This window comes from Sciurus vulgaris, assembly GCF_902686455.1.
Source record: "Sciurus vulgaris genome assembly, chromosome: 3".
Classification (NCBI taxonomy): Eukaryota; Metazoa; Chordata; class Mammalia; order Rodentia; family Sciuridae; genus Sciurus; species Sciurus vulgaris.
Window position 1 is genome coordinate 55,297,275 of NC_136463.1, and position 10,346 is coordinate 55,307,620.

At 45.2% G+C, this 10,346-nt stretch overlaps 1 long non-coding RNA gene and 1 pseudogene across 4 annotated transcripts in view; one reads left to right on the forward strand and one right to left on the reverse strand.

Moving 5' to 3' along the window:
• Window positions 1-10,346, forward strand: part of LOC306656245 — a 528,984-nt gene that overhangs the window by 15,150 nt on the left and 503,488 nt on the right. The window contains exons 5-6 of one of the 3 annotated variants that reach the window (XR_013762451.1): window positions 4,701-4,800; window positions 10,007-10,323. This is a non-coding gene — a long non-coding RNA (uncharacterized lncRNA). Of the gene's footprint in view, window positions 1-4,700; window positions 4,801-10,006; window position 10,346 lie in introns of those variants that run through there. The other 2 variants (XR_013762452.1, XR_013762453.1) reach the window with 2 other exon arrangements.
• LOC306656224 (polyunsaturated fatty acid lipoxygenase ALOX12-like) overlaps window positions 4,796-10,346 on the reverse strand; it is a 421,309-nt pseudogene continuing 415,758 nt past the window's right edge. The window contains exon 7 of the transcript XR_013767020.1: window positions 4,796-5,745. The product of XR_013767020.1 is annotated as a polyunsaturated fatty acid lipoxygenase ALOX12-like (transcript). The remainder of the gene's footprint in view (window positions 5,746-10,346) is intronic.

Here is a 10,346-nt window from a genome sequence, read left to right on the forward strand (position 1 = left end):
AGGTGGAGTGTCCTTATAAGCTTTGGTGTGAAACTTTTCCTGTATATAACTTCAGGCAGGAAAATAGGGGACCATGAAGACAGAACATGAGCTCCAGCATGAACTGGACAGAACCCTTCATTGGCTCTGGACTGGCTAGTTCCCAGAACGTGGCAATCACATTATGGGTATCTGTGATTGGAGTGGGACCAGGAGTAGCATTGATGACCAGTGTCTTTAAGAAAACAATCCTGGGGATCTAGAATTGTTCTGAATATTAGCAGGCTATGTTTGGAGGGAGAGGTGTAACAAGAAGTTCTGTCCCAGAGGGGAAGATCTGGGAGGAGGCTCTGGCAGAGTCTCCAAGAAGCTCCTGTCTCTGAGATGGATCTTACCTCTGTTCTGGGCCTGGAACAGCCCCACCTCCGTGATCTCCCGACACCAGGCCTGCAGCTCAGGATTCCCCCTCACAACATCATCCCTCTGGTAGAAGAGGTAGACTATCCCTTCCATGTACCTGACCAGAGAAGGGAACTGAGCTTTCTGGTGGCAGAAGACTCCAGCCTCTGACCTCTACTTCTCTAATCTGGCCTCTGCCCAGTTGACTATACCTGGGTCAGGTCCTAGGAGACTTGCCTTTTGGGACATTCCCCAGGTTATGACACAACTGTGTAAAGGAAGTCATAAGTCAATAGTTCCAGGAATTCCCTAAACTGACCATGGTTGCTAGTCACTCTTCTTAACATAATCCTGATGCCACCAGAACCTGTGGTTCACCCACTCACAGCTCTCCTCACCTCCATTACCTACCTCTCTCCTACCCTCTTTGCTTGCAGACTCCACCCACTTTCTCCTCACTCTTCCTCATCTCTCCCTTGGATTCAGTCCTTCGTTTTTGCTCCATGATGATCTCAGGCCAGAACCACACCCTCCTTCTCCCTCCCCCACATTACTTAGCTACATCTCACCCACCGGGCAATGATCTCCCAGAGCTGTAAGACAACATGAGCCTAGAGAGCATTTGGGATTCCTAGCAGGCCCTGTTCATCCAGGTCATCAGAAGGACAGAAGGAGCAATAGATCAGCTGAGTCATTTCCCACCGGACCAAATCTATAGGACCACCTCCACCTGTGCTCACTGCCTAGGATGAGAGAGTCCTAGATTGAGGGACAGAATAATCGGCTATTACATAAGGGATTCAAAAATGGGTTGTTCGGATTTACAGTCATCTATATGTCCCTTACAAGGCTCATGGGCTTAAGAATCAGGACATTTGCACAGGTTGGTCTGGGGTCTTGAGAATGGCAAGAAGTCATGAAGAGATGGATGATCAGGTGACCCCACATTCAGTTTTATCTTTACTTTTGCAAATATTCCTTCATCTGAGTCAAACTGGATCTGGCCCCAGGTATTCATTTCCATAGTGTCATGGACATGAGGTGTCAGGAGCTGGGGTGGAGGAGATTGGAGGGGTGGTTAATGGACACCATGCTTGGCTCCTTTCTTGTAGGGTCTGGCACCCAGCATGGTGTCCTACTCTCCTCCTGATGCTTTTGTCCCTTCTGGTATCTTGACAGTCTGGTCTCCTGCTTCTCTGATCATTCAGAGAATGATCATTCCCATATCCTCCAACTTCCATGACAGTTGGCCTTTGGAGCCACACTGAGTAGGGTTTGAGTTCACATTTCAATATTCACCTTGAAACTTGGGCAACATAATGCACCCTCTGTCAATCTCTTCTTCGATTACCAGGGGCATGACAGGGTGTCTTATCTCAGGTGCTGCAGTGCTGCTTCCACATGTGAGTGAGCAGCAGATTTAGAACACTGCCTGGCACACATAAGTCCTTGAGATCATTGCCTTTATTATATTCACCTTGAACATAGTTGCCTTTTAAAGAATCTGCCCCTTAACTTTTGATATAACTGTGAACTTAATACACCCTTAACACCATAATACCTTAAACAAGCATGTGTTCATTTAAAAAACCACACCGCCAACTACACATCATTCTCCTTTTTTTTTTTTTTTTTAAGGTCTGATCCTTCAGTAAGGATTAGAGATGCCACATCAAGCTACCTGTTTAAACCATCAAATCTGTCCCCGATCCTATTTAGGCACTACATGTCTCTTCATGAAGGCCACCTGTCTTTAACATATGCTTACTTTTATGCTAGGTGGATTTTTCCTCATTACAACCTGATTGATAAATCAGATTCACACAGTTTGTGGCATTTGGGTTGCTTGATGCTGGTCCAAGGGAAAGATTGATGTGATACTCCTGGTGTTAAGGCATCAAGGCCCCTCATACTGTTTTTTCAGGAAATTCATGGAGGGATGTTGGCATCACAGAAAACATAAGAACTCCAAAATAATGGAATAAAGAACCCAAATCAGAGTCCCTAACAGTAATGTGGAGGAGGCTGATAATTAATTATGTTAACCAAAAGAACAGAACAAAATCATCACTTTTCTGACACCACATTTTGTCATTTAATGCCTTAACAACCCAACCCCAACCCTAAACCTATTATCTCCATTCAGAGATGAGGACCCCAAAGCACACAGCTGAGTAAGTACTGAGGTCAAGATTCAGTACTCAGATGCTGGCAATCTGAATGCAAAGCCTGCCCATGTGACCTTTAATGACACCTCTGGTGGGTCCTGACAACAATGCAGTTGTTTGCAATGGATGAGGTTGTTATACTGATGGTAGCGACAAATGGAGGGGACCAACCTAGTAAATAGGGATTTTTTTTAAAATTTTTTGGTTTTTTTTATTGTAAACAAATGGGATACATGTTGTTTCTCTGTTTGTACATGGAGTAAAGGCATACCATTTTGTAATCATAAATTTACATTAAATTTACATAATTTAATGTTGTTTGATTCATTGTTATTTTTTCCCTTCCCCCCACCCCTCCCACCCCTACCACCCCTCTTTTCCCTCTATACAGTCCTTCCTTCCTCCATTCTTGCCCCCCTCCCTAACCCTAACTCTAACCCTAACACTAACCCCTCCCTCCCCCCATTATGTGTCCTTATCCACTTATTAGTGATATCATTCGACCTTTGGTTTTTTTGAGATTGGCTTATCTCACTTAGCATGATATTCTCCAATTTCATCCATTTGCCTGCAAATGCCATAATTTTGTCATTCTTTATGGCTGAGTAATATTCCATTGTATATATATACCACAGTTTCTTTATCCATTCATCAATTGAAGGACATATAGGTTGGTTCCACAATCTGGCTATTGTGAATTGAGCAGCTATGAACATTGATGTGGCTGTATCTCTGTAGTATGCTGATTTTAAGTCCTTTGGGTATAGGCCAAGGAGTGGGATAGCTGGGTCAAATGGAGGGTCCATTCCAAGTCTTCTAAGGAATCTCCACACTGCTTTCCAGAGTGGCTGCATTAATTTGCAACCCCAACAGCAATGTATGAGTGTACCTTTCTCCCCACATCCTCACCAACACCTGTTGTTGCTTGTATTCTTGATAATCGCCATTCTAATTGGGGTGAGATGGAATCTTAGGGTGGTTTTGATTTGCATTTCTCTTATTACTAGAGATGTTGAACATTTTTCCATATGTTTGTTGATTGCTTGTAGATCTTCTTCTGTGAAGTGTCTATTCATTTCCTTAGCCCATTTGTCAATTGGATTAAAGTGTAAAAATGTACTTAAATAATTCAAGTTAGACAGAACATGGTGATACAACTGTCATAAGATCATCAAATATAAGATCCTGTGAACTATATTAGTAATTACTTTGCTTTTGTAACCCCAGAAACCAAAATGACTACAGCCAAGATTAGGGTTGGGGTGGAAACTCCCAGCAGAAATACAATTCAGTCTTTTTTGTTTGTTTTTGTACTGGTGATTGAACCTGGGGTGCTTCATCACTGAGTTATATCCTCAGTCCTTTTAATTTCTAGTTTGAGACAGGGTCTGAATCTGACCTGAACTTGCAATCCTCCTGCCCCAGCCCCAAGTAACACATCTTAAAAGCATGTCTCTCTCCTGAAACCACCCTGAAAATGCAGTTGTTTATCCACTTCACTCTTGGGCAGGTTCAAGTGACCTGTCAGGCTCTGCTCTCCTGCTGTTCTCTTTGACTGTTTGCCCTTTGGTCTTCTGCTTATCTGACTACCTCAGTTATGGTGGAACATCTCCATCAATACTATAGCACCTCTCTTTCTCTGTCTGTCTTAATTCCAGAAATTGTTGTCTGCCTTTCCACACAAAAGATAAATCTCCTAAGGCAGAAGTAACACTTTGCTTTAACAAATTATATTCCTACTCTATTCCTGACCCATTGCCAGAGAATTTCAGAGAACTGTTACAATATGTGCTTAATTAATGCGAAGTATTTGACTTCATAGGGCAAAGGAGGTATCATTGTATTATTTCTAAACTCACGGACATCTAAAATTATCTCAAAATAAAAAGAATTTAAGCTGGGTGTGGTGCCACCCACTTGTAATCCCAATGGATTATTAGGAGGCTGAGGTAGGAGGTTCATGAGTTCAAATCCAGCCTCAACAACAGCAATGCAATAAGCAACTCAGTGAGACCCTGTTCATGAGACACTATGAAGACTCTGTGCTGTGACATCATAACCATGCTTGTTGAGTGCAAAGCATCTATGTCATGGTCTCATCTAGAAGACTTAGGCTTTTAATTCCCACATAACTGGTTATATTCTGTCTCTGAGGTACAAAATGGAATCTGGATGGTAGAACCTGTACCTTGAAGACAGGGTGCAGTCCTGGGATACACCTCATGGTGGCAACTGCAATGACCGCACCCAGCAGGTGAGTAATCAGCAAATGATACTGGAGCTCATGCAGTTGGAAATCTGAATTTTGAACCGAAGACTCTTCCAGGAGCAAGCAAGTAGAGGATCTGAGGGCAGGAACAGTGTTAGGGTGGGAGAGCTGGAGGTGGGAGGCTGGAGCTAGAAGAAAGAGGAATCCAGCATTCATTAACCATTTTCCATATGCAAGACACCATGCTCAGTATTCTGAGGGAAACAGAAATGACTGAAGTCAAGCAGTTGCCTCTGAGGAAGTTAAAATGAAGTAGGAGGAATTAGGATAGTTCCACATTGCCTGTCACTAGCCATGGCACCTCGTAAATGTCATGATAGCCTGTGTGAATGTGGGTGAAATGGAAGCAGGGAGTCTGGTGTAGAGGCCCTAACAGTGGTTTGGGGGAAATGGGATGGGTGTCTAAGCTTGGGTTGTGGAATGGAAAAAAGAAGGTGAGAGTGAGAAATTAATAGTACGTATCAATGGCTGTGCAAATGGGAGTGAAAATGGGAGAAGAGATGTTTAAGAAAGAAGGGATGGTCACTGAATTCAAAGGTCAAAATAGATTGAGTATCTTCAGGATGAAAACCAAGAGAGGCCATTGTGATTCTCAGAGAGGTATGCCCAGGTGAGTAGTGACCAATCTGAAAACTAGAAAGGAGAGATTTGATAAGAAGACAGTTCTCATGGAATGAGGTCAGGGTGGGGATGGAAAGAAAGCAGGAGTCAGGGTTCTCTGTCCTTGGGCAGCAGGTAAGATGAACAGAGAACAGTGTTATGGGTGAGAAGCTCAGGGTACCTCACCTGGATGACCACAGGTAGCAGCTTCCCATTGGGTTCCATCTTCAGCATGACAAGGGGAGCAGCCAGGTACTGCTTCTCTCCTTGGATCACACTGCTTGGAAATTCACCCAGCATGATGAAGTCAACCTCAAACAGGGAACCATTCTGGGGAAAGGAGAAGCATATATGTGGGTAGGACTGGAAGTCTGCCCCGCAGTGTCAGGGCAAAGGAAAAGAAATATAAAGACATTCCATTATCTTACATTACTATTGCCACTGGAGTAGCAGAACCAGAGGAAGCATCAAGAACACTTAGTCCAAATCATCTCATTTTACTGTGAGGCAAGAGGCCCAGTGAGGGAAAGCTCCTCAGGAACAGATCCTTCATTGTGCAGAGGTGGTTTTGGACCATACCTGTCCAATCTACTGTGCACCCCAGGCATACTAAGTTCTCCCATTGTCCAGATACCCAGGACGTGTTTCCCTTCATGTCCCAAACACCTGCTATTTGTATTTGACACTCACCAGCATCAAATGTTTTTCCCTACATATTTTATCCTCTCTAGATTTTCTAGCATAGCACTCTGCACCAAAGGCAGCAGGTTAAGATAGTGCTCCTCCCTCTGACACATATTTGGTTTCTCAACTTCACTACCTCTCTGGGCCACAGTGCCAAGGAGATAACAACTGAGTATGGGATGAAGTACCCGGAGTTCTTTCTCCAACTGGGCACCAAGCTCCTCCGTCCCTGGGGAAAGCACCAGCCTGGAGGGCAGAGAAGTAGAGTGTCTCAGCAACATAGGGTTGGCCACCATTGAGGAACTGGCACTCTTGCCAGCACTTCTCTGTGGGTGGTGATGGAGCATGGGAGGAAGGATAGTTACCTGAATATTCCTCTCTTGCATGTTCTATTCCAGGAATTCAGGCATATGATCACACCCTGCCTAGCCCTCATGTTTTCATCTTCAGGCCTCTCTGAGATGATGAGTTATAATTCCTTCTCATCTGGCAAGAAGATATGAGGGACTCTCAAGTGCAGTGGATGAGTTAGGAAAACAAAAGGGGTCATGGAGGCCTGGGGGAACATTGAACAGCCAGGGTGCTCTTCTGGCCCCAAAATATCTGATAAAAGTCTTCCAGGCAGGTCCTGGATGTCAGCAGAGTGTAAACATGTTTGAAAACTACCTCCAGAGCCCTTGGACAGCATCAGAGGAAACATCAAGTAACCAAATCCCTCCTGATATGGGGTCCACTAGCCTCCACTGCATTCCACCTTCTCCTCACCCTGTCTTTGCTATCCATTCACAGTCCAGCCTCTTCCCCTCATGGAATCTCATGTCTGGGGACAGATCATTCTCTGTGTCTGCAGCTATTTTCAGGGGTAACCCTTCCTTCCAGATACTCCAACTAGCAGAAGGAGAAGAGTTAGGGAAGAAATAGGGGCACAAATAGAACAAGAGCTGGGAAGATATGGGACACTGGGGGAGGTATAAGAGTGGGTGTTCACCGGTAGGTCTGCTATCTTTCTTCTGTTCCTTTTCTCTATGCTTCTGGAAGATGTCCAAGGCATTGTCTCCTGCCAGGCAAACTAGGGAGATGATAAACAGCACAACTTTGTGCCAATGAGCGCCATTCTTGGTTTGTTCTCATCTGCATACTTGGTTTTATTGCAGCATACTCTCACCTTTTTCTTTGGCCCTTCTCCTGATTTATCTCTGACATAATTTATCCAATTTTTGTTCATACCTTATTCCTGATTTCCACCAATCTCAGTGAAACTTTTCCTGAAGCAAATATCCCATGTTTACTACACTGTCTTGTTCTTTAATTCATATTCTCCTACCAATCCCTACTTATTATCTCCTGTCATGTCCACTCCTACATGTCCTACATTATCACATATTACGTCAGTTCATTTCACCTGTCCTGGCCTTCCCCTGTTTCCAAATGATATACTTCATGTTAGCTCTACTTGTGTACCCTACCCTTTTCCATCTCCACCCACACCTGTTTCTGATGGCAAGAATTTCTGTGCATATTACCTTCAACCTCTTATCTTGCCTGAGAACAAAAGGTCCCAAGAGTCTACCAGCCTCACCATCCTGTAGTTTATATAAACCTAACTTGTTTCTGTTCTCACGTGTACTTATCTCAACTTGCTCCTCAGAAGCACATATTTCATGTTTCCATTCTTACCATGTCCATATTGCCAATTGTGTCCCTATCTCTCTTCTCTTGTTCCATAGTAACAATTTCAGCATTTGCAGTCCTCATTCATCCCCACCTTCTGCTGTTATCTCCACTCAATTCCCTGTTATCCCACCCAAAGCAGCACTCCAACATTGTTGTCATTTGTTTCCATAGCTGTCTCCTGATCACAAGTTACTGACCTCCTCTATTTCATGGGTCCCTTACCTGCTGCTGCCCTAACGTAGAGATATCCTCTACTCTTACATTGCTTTTCTGTTTTCCTTCATTGCTGCATCTCCCACTCCTTATCCTCACCTATGTGGAAGACAGAATCTCCAGATCACTTGTCTCTCTCCAGCCTCTCTGGCAGTATCACTTATGCTTGGTAAAACTTTGGGACTTCATAACTTCTTCCCGTTTTATGTCGTGCATCCCGGAATCCCTACACTTCACGTGCCTCCACGTCCATCCTTTCTCTAAACATCACTGACCTTCCTGATCCCATCCTACCCCGCCGCCCCCAGCACTTCCTGAGGAGGCCTTGCTCCCACTTCCCCAATGCTGCTGGCTCACTAGTGCCCTCGTGCAGGCTCAGGACGCCTGTGGTAGCACAGGAACATGGTCTCTATGCCGGTTCTGGGACTGTGCACTGTGATGCGCTTGCAGAACCACGCGCCGTCCACCAGTAGGTGCTGTTTGCGCAGCTTCCGGAACTGCCGCGGCCCCAGATCCACTGGAATGTCCAGGACAACCTCTTCCTACTGTGGTGACCCGACCAGCCAGACTTAGCACAAGGAACCCGGAGAGGCCGTTCTGAGCGCTGAGGCAACCCTTTGTGAAATGTCAGTTTACCCGGGCCTCCGAAGACAGCATCACCTCCCTCCCTCCCCTACACGACCTGCCCCAGGGATCTCGGTTATGACCCACCTCAGCACCAGCAAGCAGGAGTCTGCAGTGCGCTGCCAGCAGTGACTTGAACTGTGGGTGGAGCATCATCATTCACTGAGCTGTCAAAACCAGGATGATGCTTGGAGGAGCTTCAGGGCTGACAGCTGGTGGTATAGTTACACTGACTCTGGGGCCATTTGGGAGTTGGAGGCCACCAGGACCGGGTCGCAGAAAAAGAGGTTGAGCCTAACACGGAATTCTGACACTACCCACCTCTCCGCAAACCCTTTCTCCCAATGCTGTCAGCGCTGTCATGCTGTAACTTGCCCCCAGCCTCCTGCTGCTCGCCCTCCTTGCTCTGAGATCCTAGCCTAGCTGATGGCTGGTGTCCTCGTTCCCCACTGGCTGACCTCGCCCCTCCTAGGTCGCAGCTGCAGCTCCAGCTCTGCCTCCTGGTGCACCCAACCAGCCACAGCAGGAGGCGGTTGTGCTACCCTGAGAAAATTCAGGCCCCAGTGGCCATGCACATGCGGTAAGGGCCCATGGAGTCCCTGTCCTGCTGCCTCAGGAATAGTTTGTCCTTTAATAGGCTTTGGGAAAGGCCAAGGCGGCCTGTTTTCACTGTGTTGCCTGTAGGACCAGTTCCCAGCTTAATAAAGCAGGGTTTTGCGTGTCCGCCCACTGTAGGATTGGGGTGTTTCAGGTCCCCACCCCAGACAGGCAATTATTCCTGTGTGGCGGTGGGAATGGCTGCTCCTCTCTTTGGAGAAGAGGGGCTTTGAGGACGGTGAGGGGCAAAGTGAGTGGGCATGAAGAAGGGGAGTGGGGACAGGGCGAATCCACTGGAGTTTCTTTCCAGGCCTCTCTTCTTCCTCTCCTGTTTTGATACATTCAGTATCACCTATGCTACTCAAGCATAGGTCAGCATTTTTGAAAGGATCGAGGGTGCCAATGTCTGTTCTTTACAGCCTTACCTCGTTCTCCTATCAACTGTACCCACCTTCCTTTCTCTACCAGGTCTGCCTGTGGCAGGGCGTGGGATTGGCCATGTTGGTAGGGGAAGGCTCCTTTTGAGGGGCAATGAAGAGTTCAGGGGGAGATGATAGTATTCACTATAATATGATTTTATATGTTGATCCACTTAGAAAGTAATGATTTTTTATTTTCTCCTTTTATTTTCTATCCTTGATACCCACCCCAAGAGAAGTCATTAATGTCAGTAGTCCATTTTGACTCCTTATTTCCACTCCTTCTTATTTATAGAATTACTAATATGTTGTTTTGATGATTTCTCCCATAAACATGAGTTAACATTAAATTTTTTTTTCTTGGAACTTGCTTTTCATAGGACATGATACAATAACAATCCTTGATGGGCAATAACTTCATGACAGAAATATTCAGACCATTAGGTAGGATCTCATCATTCTTTTCACTAACTTTTAGGATTCTCTTGATGGATTTTTGTGGTGTTATGAGTAGTTATAACCATGATGAAATCTTTAAAGCACTGTGTGTGTGTCCACACACACACACGCATATATTTACACATAGATATTCTGGATATGCAGCACTTTTATATTATAGGTTCTCAAAAATGGGATTACTGAGTAATATGGTATCCATATATTTTATGCTCACGTTATGAATTTGTTTTCCAAAAAGGTTATAACATGGTATCAAAATGT